We start from the raw sequence: 6,978 nt of genomic DNA, 5'->3' as shown, positions 1-6,978 counted from the left end.
AAAGCTAATCCATTGATGACTTAACTTCTTCTTCATTCAAAATGAGCTGAAAAAAGTAGAGGAAAACAGGCAAAAACCCGTCGCTCCGCCAAAATGGAAATCAGCTCTGCAAGATACGTAACAAGGAGGTAAAATAGTACATAGCCAACAATATTTGACGGGGGAACAAGGCCAAAAAAGAGTTCAAAAATTGTAAGTAGAGTCAACAGTTTTGAGCTCTACTTGAAATTTTTGAAATTTCTGGCCTTTTCCCCTGCAAAATATGGTGGCCGTAGTACTGATTTACCACGTTTTTACATACAGTTCGGGCCATTGAGCCACGTTTCTTATGTTTTTTTCCTGTGCGATAAGATTATTGATATGAGACGGAATAAACATATGATCGAGAATTAATTGCCAAGCTTAAACTGATAAAAGACACCAAAAAAACTTTCAGATGTGATAAACAATAATTTAACAGTAAGCTGCGTCAAGTAAGCCGACTTGGATCTAATTGCAATGGTATATAGCTGGCACCAACAAAGTTTTCTTTTATTTGTGTCTTAAAACTCTGCAACGCTTTAAATCTCTTCAAAAACATCGAATTCCAAAATATCCAGTTGAATTTTAAGGTGAGTATACGTAACAATTTTACATAGTTTTATCTCGTGCAGTGATAGTTTGTCGAAAGATTTTTTCACTCTTAGAAACGGGAGTTTTTCATTTGTTGTTCATTCTAGGATGGATAAACTATGCTCTAAGTGCAGCCCAAGTTCCAATGTGAGTCACCGTCAGTGGCCAGAAAGTCATAATAAGTACTTAAAATTCGATTTTCGATTTAGGCCCTTTTTCCGGAAAGCTCTTCAATTGTTTTGTCGTTTCTAGCGTGACCGAGTATTTTGCATGTCACCGATTTACGCACACTAAGGCACTCCGGGTCTCCTTACGCCACACTGCAAAAAACCTCTGGCCGTGGGAGCCGTACTTACGGGCTACCTGTACAAAACGTCCGCGTTCCGGGCTCCGCGCCCGGAAGTTCCGGGTATAGCACCCGGGGCAGTCGAAGCTACAGTTCCAGCACCCGGAACTTTCAGCCTCTGAGCCTGGAATTTGTCAATGTAGCGCGTAACTTTTTTTCCAGTGCAGTTACATGCAACACCTCAGTAATGTATAAGCGGGATTCCGCACGATAATTATGTAGTTTGTTTTGTTAGCTGTGTTCATTGTTCGATGTTTAAAAAAAGTGCACACATATTAGAATTGGTCGTGCGGATCTAGATGATCTTTCTAAAGAATTCGTCGCTGGGCATTTGTGGAAGTCAAGTATTACGATTTCGATAGTAAAGCAACGAGTATAAAAGAGTGGAAATGATATTTTTGGAAACGTTGAAATTTTTGTTATTTGGCCTGAAACTTGTCTCGGAGAATACTTTGACCTTGAGGAGAAATTAAACGCACTTGCGTCATAAGTTTCTTGGCACTTTGTCGACTAGAGACGCATTCTTTCTCAAATCCCGTGAAATATTAATTTCTCCATATCGTCCATCACGCTCTGGTAACAGTCAAGTGTGGTGTCCCTAGCAATAGCGTAGATTGCCCTTTAAACCTATGGAAAAGGATCGATAAACGAGTTGTTCGCGACGAACACCTTGATAATCGATTCTTTACCACAGCTTTAAATGGGGAAATATTGACAATCGATCATTCACTCCAAGTCACTGGTCCCTAGCAGAGGGCGCTTGCAGGAGTTTCTCAAAACGCGGACTCTGACTGACCTTTACTTCCCCTATACTTATAAGTGGATTGCATTTTTCAAAAAGGAACCAAGAGCATTTCAATGTTGCTACGATTGTGTAACTCTTTTTACCTTGCAAATATAAACTGATGGTCTAAACAAGTTATAACTTTAATCCCAATCAACTATAAATTAAAGACAAATATTACCTATTTTGGTCAATTTAATTTTTTGCGCGACTCCAGTAATTTTATCTCAAAGATTGTAAGTTGCACAATCCTAGCAACACTGGCATGGTCTTGGTTCCTTTTTGCAAAATGCCGTCCGAGTAGAAGTCTTGTCCCCTATAAGTCACGTCACGCAATAACGCGGTCGGTCAAACTTTTATCCATTCAATTTCTAAACAGAGAATTTGCAGGTGTCTGAAATGTTGTGAATTTCATGTTAAAAATGACACTGCTAGGACTACTGAGCACGAGGATATCCTTGGTTCCTAAATTGGACAATTATGAAGAAAATATGACAAAATAACCCAATCTACTAAAGTCCATGTGTTTAAATAGAAAATGCCGGCAGATGACATCACAAGGCGGCAAATTATCTCCCTTTTAAATCAATTTTCTACAATTTCCTATGTCAGAAAAAAATTATGAAAAATACTGCGACCTTAGCTCATTAGGCACTCTCAGATGAAGCAGATGATAAATTTATGTGTGCGAATTCTCCATTGGTTGTGGTGGACGCTTCCTCGAATTTCCCTAAGTTTATTTTGGTGGCAGGTCCGAGGATTACAATGGCCGCCAGGATGGGATTTCACCACGCTCTGGCTTTGATGCTCCTCGTGGCGCTGGTAAGGGATGCAGAAAGCAAGGCTTTGCCCGGAAAGCACCCTTCCTTTGCAGAAGTTGGATCGGAGGACTGCCTTTGCTCCCACACTAAACATTTATCACTAGTATGTGGCACTGATGGCCTCACCTACTCGAGCAAAGGGGAGCTCGAATGTATTAAATTATGCGATCAAAAGCCTGATCTTAAGGTCGCTAAACGTGGTCATTGTTAGCCGTTGCACAACTGGCACCAACGAAGTTTTTTCTTAAACGTGTTTTAAAACTCTCCAACGCTTGTTTATCGCTTCAAAAATCATCGAATTCCAGGATATCCACCTAAATTTCAATGTGAGTGTCTAGACGTGCTAATTTCACACCTCTTTTCCTAATGTAATGATACATTTGTCAAACGCTTTTTTTAGGGTGACTATTTTGGACTCGTAATTCAGCGCAAAAAAAGTGGAGTGGACTCTTCCCTGAATTCTTCTTTAAAAAAATAAAAAAAATCTTCTATAATCAGGATGCTTGATTCGAACACCACACTTCAAATGGACTGCACTTTGCAATTTGGAACTATAAATTCTGGCCCGGTTTAAAAACAACATATGTGCCATTAGTTTCCATGTGCACATAAGTGTTTTTTCAGATGAGCCAGAATTTATAGTTCTAAATTGCAAAATGCAGTCCAAATGGTCACTTCACATATCGATGATCGATCATTCACGCCTCTCCACTGGCATTTGAACTATTTGAACGCAAACGCTATGCACATAATTCTATTTGGCATAAACGATGCAATATCTGTTTTATTTAATTTATGTTTCAGAATTGGTTGTCGCGGGCGCTTTCACAAATTTCCCCGAGTTTATTTTTGAATCGGATCCGATGATCACAATGACCGCCAGGATGGGATTTCACCACGCTCTGGCTTTGATGCTCCTCGTGGCGCTGATAAGGGATGCTGGAAGCGCGGCCCTCCCCGGAGAGCACCCCGAATCCCTTCGAAGAATGACCCGCGCTTTGGTCTCGGAGGCCTGCAAGACTTGCTTCATCAACTACTCGTACTCGTATCAACCGCAATGCGGCAATGATGGCCAAACCTACCCAAACCTATCCATATTAAAATGTGATAAAGTCTGCAAAGACAAGCCTGATCTAATGGTCCTTCATCCCGGTACTTGTTAATATTACTCCTCTCCTCGATAGGTATTAAAAAGACCTATTCAATTTACGATCTATTAGCAAAATAGTATTGCACCCGCAGACACATGTACGAAGTGAAATTAATAATAAAAAAAACACAGTGATTAAAACTTATCAAAAGAAAAGTCTAACATATTCAAAACTGATACATGGAGTTCGTATATTATAAATAGATAGTTACAATACATTTTTAATTTTTAATTTTGCTGTTGTGTATATGAAGAAGAAACCCAGACCGAAGCGATGAGGCTCCGTGAATAAATTACTTTCAAATAAAGAAGCGTGAATCTAAAATTGTTAGATTATTTTTTAGATTTTTATTTTTTCCCTTCTGAAGAATACTTAAACGTTACTTTTTCATTCCTTTTGTTTTTATAGAGCAATACTTCCTATCTAAAGGGTATACTTCAGTGCGGATACGGGTTTTCCATCTCGTTAGGGTTGCGTTGAGAGGAGATACAGAAGATCAAAACTACATCGACATTTCATATCCAAGATTTCTAAATTAAAGAAAGCCTCCTTCTCAATTCTTGGGTTTTTTTTTTTGTTTTCCCTTCCTTTTTATCTATTTTGCTCAGTAAATTATCATGTCTTTTCTCTCTTCCTGTCAACTTTATCTCAATTTGTTTTATTCTTCGTATCTACTTCAAACAAATATACCATTTCCTGAAGGTTTCAATACCTCAAGCTATTCCTAAATTAAGGTATGCGCACCTAAAAACACCGCTACCTTGAATAAAGTATTCAAAATTTCTGTTAGAAATTCCTATCCTTTCATTTCTGCGGCTCAATGATCTTTTCCACTGTGATTTTTATGTAAAAAATGAGGGGGGTGAGGTGCTAAAGAATGTTGTGAACATGAAGGGGAAGGGGGCTGAAGGTGTGACTGCGACACAAAAAGATAACAGAAGACAAAAGCAAAAATAGGTTGATGTGAATGGACAGCCCTCCTGCCATAGAAAAAACAGTGTTGTGATCAAAATCAGCTTTGGTCAATGGCAAAATAATTTAGGCTCCACGGAAACTTTTTGCTGATACTCCCCATTCAAGGCAAAGATGAGAGATTAAAGAAATATAATATTATCGTGGAAGTTTCTTGTTTGCCGACACTAGGGCAATTAGACTGCATGGCAATAATCATTGCACATTCCAGTAGCATTGATTGGGCGCGGACTGAGACGGCCACTGATTAGTTATCATAAGTAATACGGATTCCACGATAACTCGCAGATTAAAAGGGCAACCATCACACATATACAAAATTGCGAGAAAAAATACGACAAACTGCGTCAAAAATCAATCTTCAGAAAAAATGTTTTCTTTCCAGAGCCACCCGGCGCTGCGCTTCCACGATTTATCACGATATGAGTGGGCCGAGATGGGCATTTTTTTGCGCTTCGGTCGTTTTGTAAGCCTGAATGACTTCATGAATGATGAACTTTAATACCGAGCAAAACTCTGGAATAAACTCAAATCCAATAAAATTGACTTTTAATGATCGAGCTTCAATTATGAGTACTTACGGTTCTTTACGCCTGGTTGGACTGAAAACTTGCCCGAAAATGTCAAAAGGCGACAATTTTAGTAGGCCTTAACGTTGTGGATTAATGATACGTTCAGCCATTTTGTGACATAACTTCTATTTGCCTCTGTGCAAGTGCAGAGTAGATGGTATAATTATGTAGATAAACCCCTATTGCAACCTACTTCTCTTTTGCTATGCATAACTAATGACTTCATGTATCGTGTAACATCTCAAGTTGCCAAAATCGCTCAATTATTGAAATACTTCATAGAACTCACATGCACTTTACGCTGACCGTATTCGCAAACCCCTCGTTTCTTTCCTCTATAAAAGATTAAAAAAAGAGAACGCCTAGCATGATATTTTGTCGTACAGAAAAATCAGGATATAAACGGAGAAACCTATTGTTTGTCAGAATAAATAGATACGATCCTTATAGCTTTTGCAAAGGCTTTAACAGTAAACCCTTCACCGTGAATTCAGATTCAGTATTTTATTTATTACTGAAAACGAACACTTTGACTTCTGCATTTTTCAAAATTATCAGCCCTTCCCCCTTGGTTTTTAGTTTCTTTTCTCTTGTCATCCTATTTTCGGGCAATGCAATTTGTGTCTTTAAATGGTTTCAAATTTAAACAAATTTTTACAAAAACATGAAAAGACGGATTGATGGAATGAAATAATCGAAGAAAAAGAGTGTTTGACAAACACGACTCTTGATGATTCCCAGAGTTGCAAGAACAATGACTATTCAAATGACCAGGAAAACAAAGGTCAGAGCTTGAAATGGGTGAGACAAAGTTGGAGGCACAATAACTGATGGGACTGAGACGGATGGGCGAAAAATAAGGATGGACAAGAAATATTGATATCCAATTTATTTCGCGGCGGCGAGGCGAGGATGACGATGAGTTCTTTCACAAGGTTGTAACGAGATTACTCAAATTAGTCGTAAATCATTCAATCTTGTTACTTAATACCCTTATTGTTTACTTTGACGACTTAGGGTCAGATTCAAAGCTGCCAAATTTAACCACCAGCTAAACCTTTGTACAATTCCCTATCATGGGGTTGCGAATTTTTTGCGCACAAAAATCCGTAATATGGAATTTTTAGTTGCGATTATACTGAAACTCAGGTTTTAAAATCCCGTGCTTGGATTCATGTGGTACCCCAATTTGGTGGTGAATCCCTGTCCAAGGGATTTGATAAATATATGTTTCACACAAGAACTAAAGATTGCTCTAGTTTCAATCACAGGTATCCATTTGACTGACAACGTTTTATTTTGTAAGCCATTTGCTAAAGTTTTTAAAAATCGCTGCAGAGCCTTAATAATCAAAATCTTGGATGATTGATTAATTTGAAATAGGATGCAGATGAGTCCATCATGGAGATGAGGTGAGGAGCAATGGATAACATGTGTTTTCACCAGAAAAAAACAAAAAAACATGATTTTCAAAATGATTTGAAGTATAGAGTTTTAAAGCCTCTTTTTTCTTCTTTTCAAATAGGCAATGAGGCAATAAAGAGAGAATTTAGTGATTAAATCAACGACAGGGGAAATCTGTTCGGCTAACAATCACCAAGAGAGGGGTAATAATTCTTGCGTACCTATAATGACCGTTCAATTTTGCAAAAAGTTTTAAAATTCTTCTAAATAAAATAAAAAAATCAATAATTGGAAAAAACGGCAGAAAATAGGCGAC

This window comes from Bemisia tabaci, chromosome 2 (genome assembly GCF_918797505.1).
Source record: "Bemisia tabaci chromosome 2, PGI_BMITA_v3".
Lineage (NCBI taxonomy): Eukaryota > Metazoa > Arthropoda > Insecta > Hemiptera > Aleyrodidae > Bemisia > Bemisia tabaci.
The sequence above is the reverse complement of the archived record's forward strand: the minus strand, read 5'-3'. Positions refer to the sequence as shown.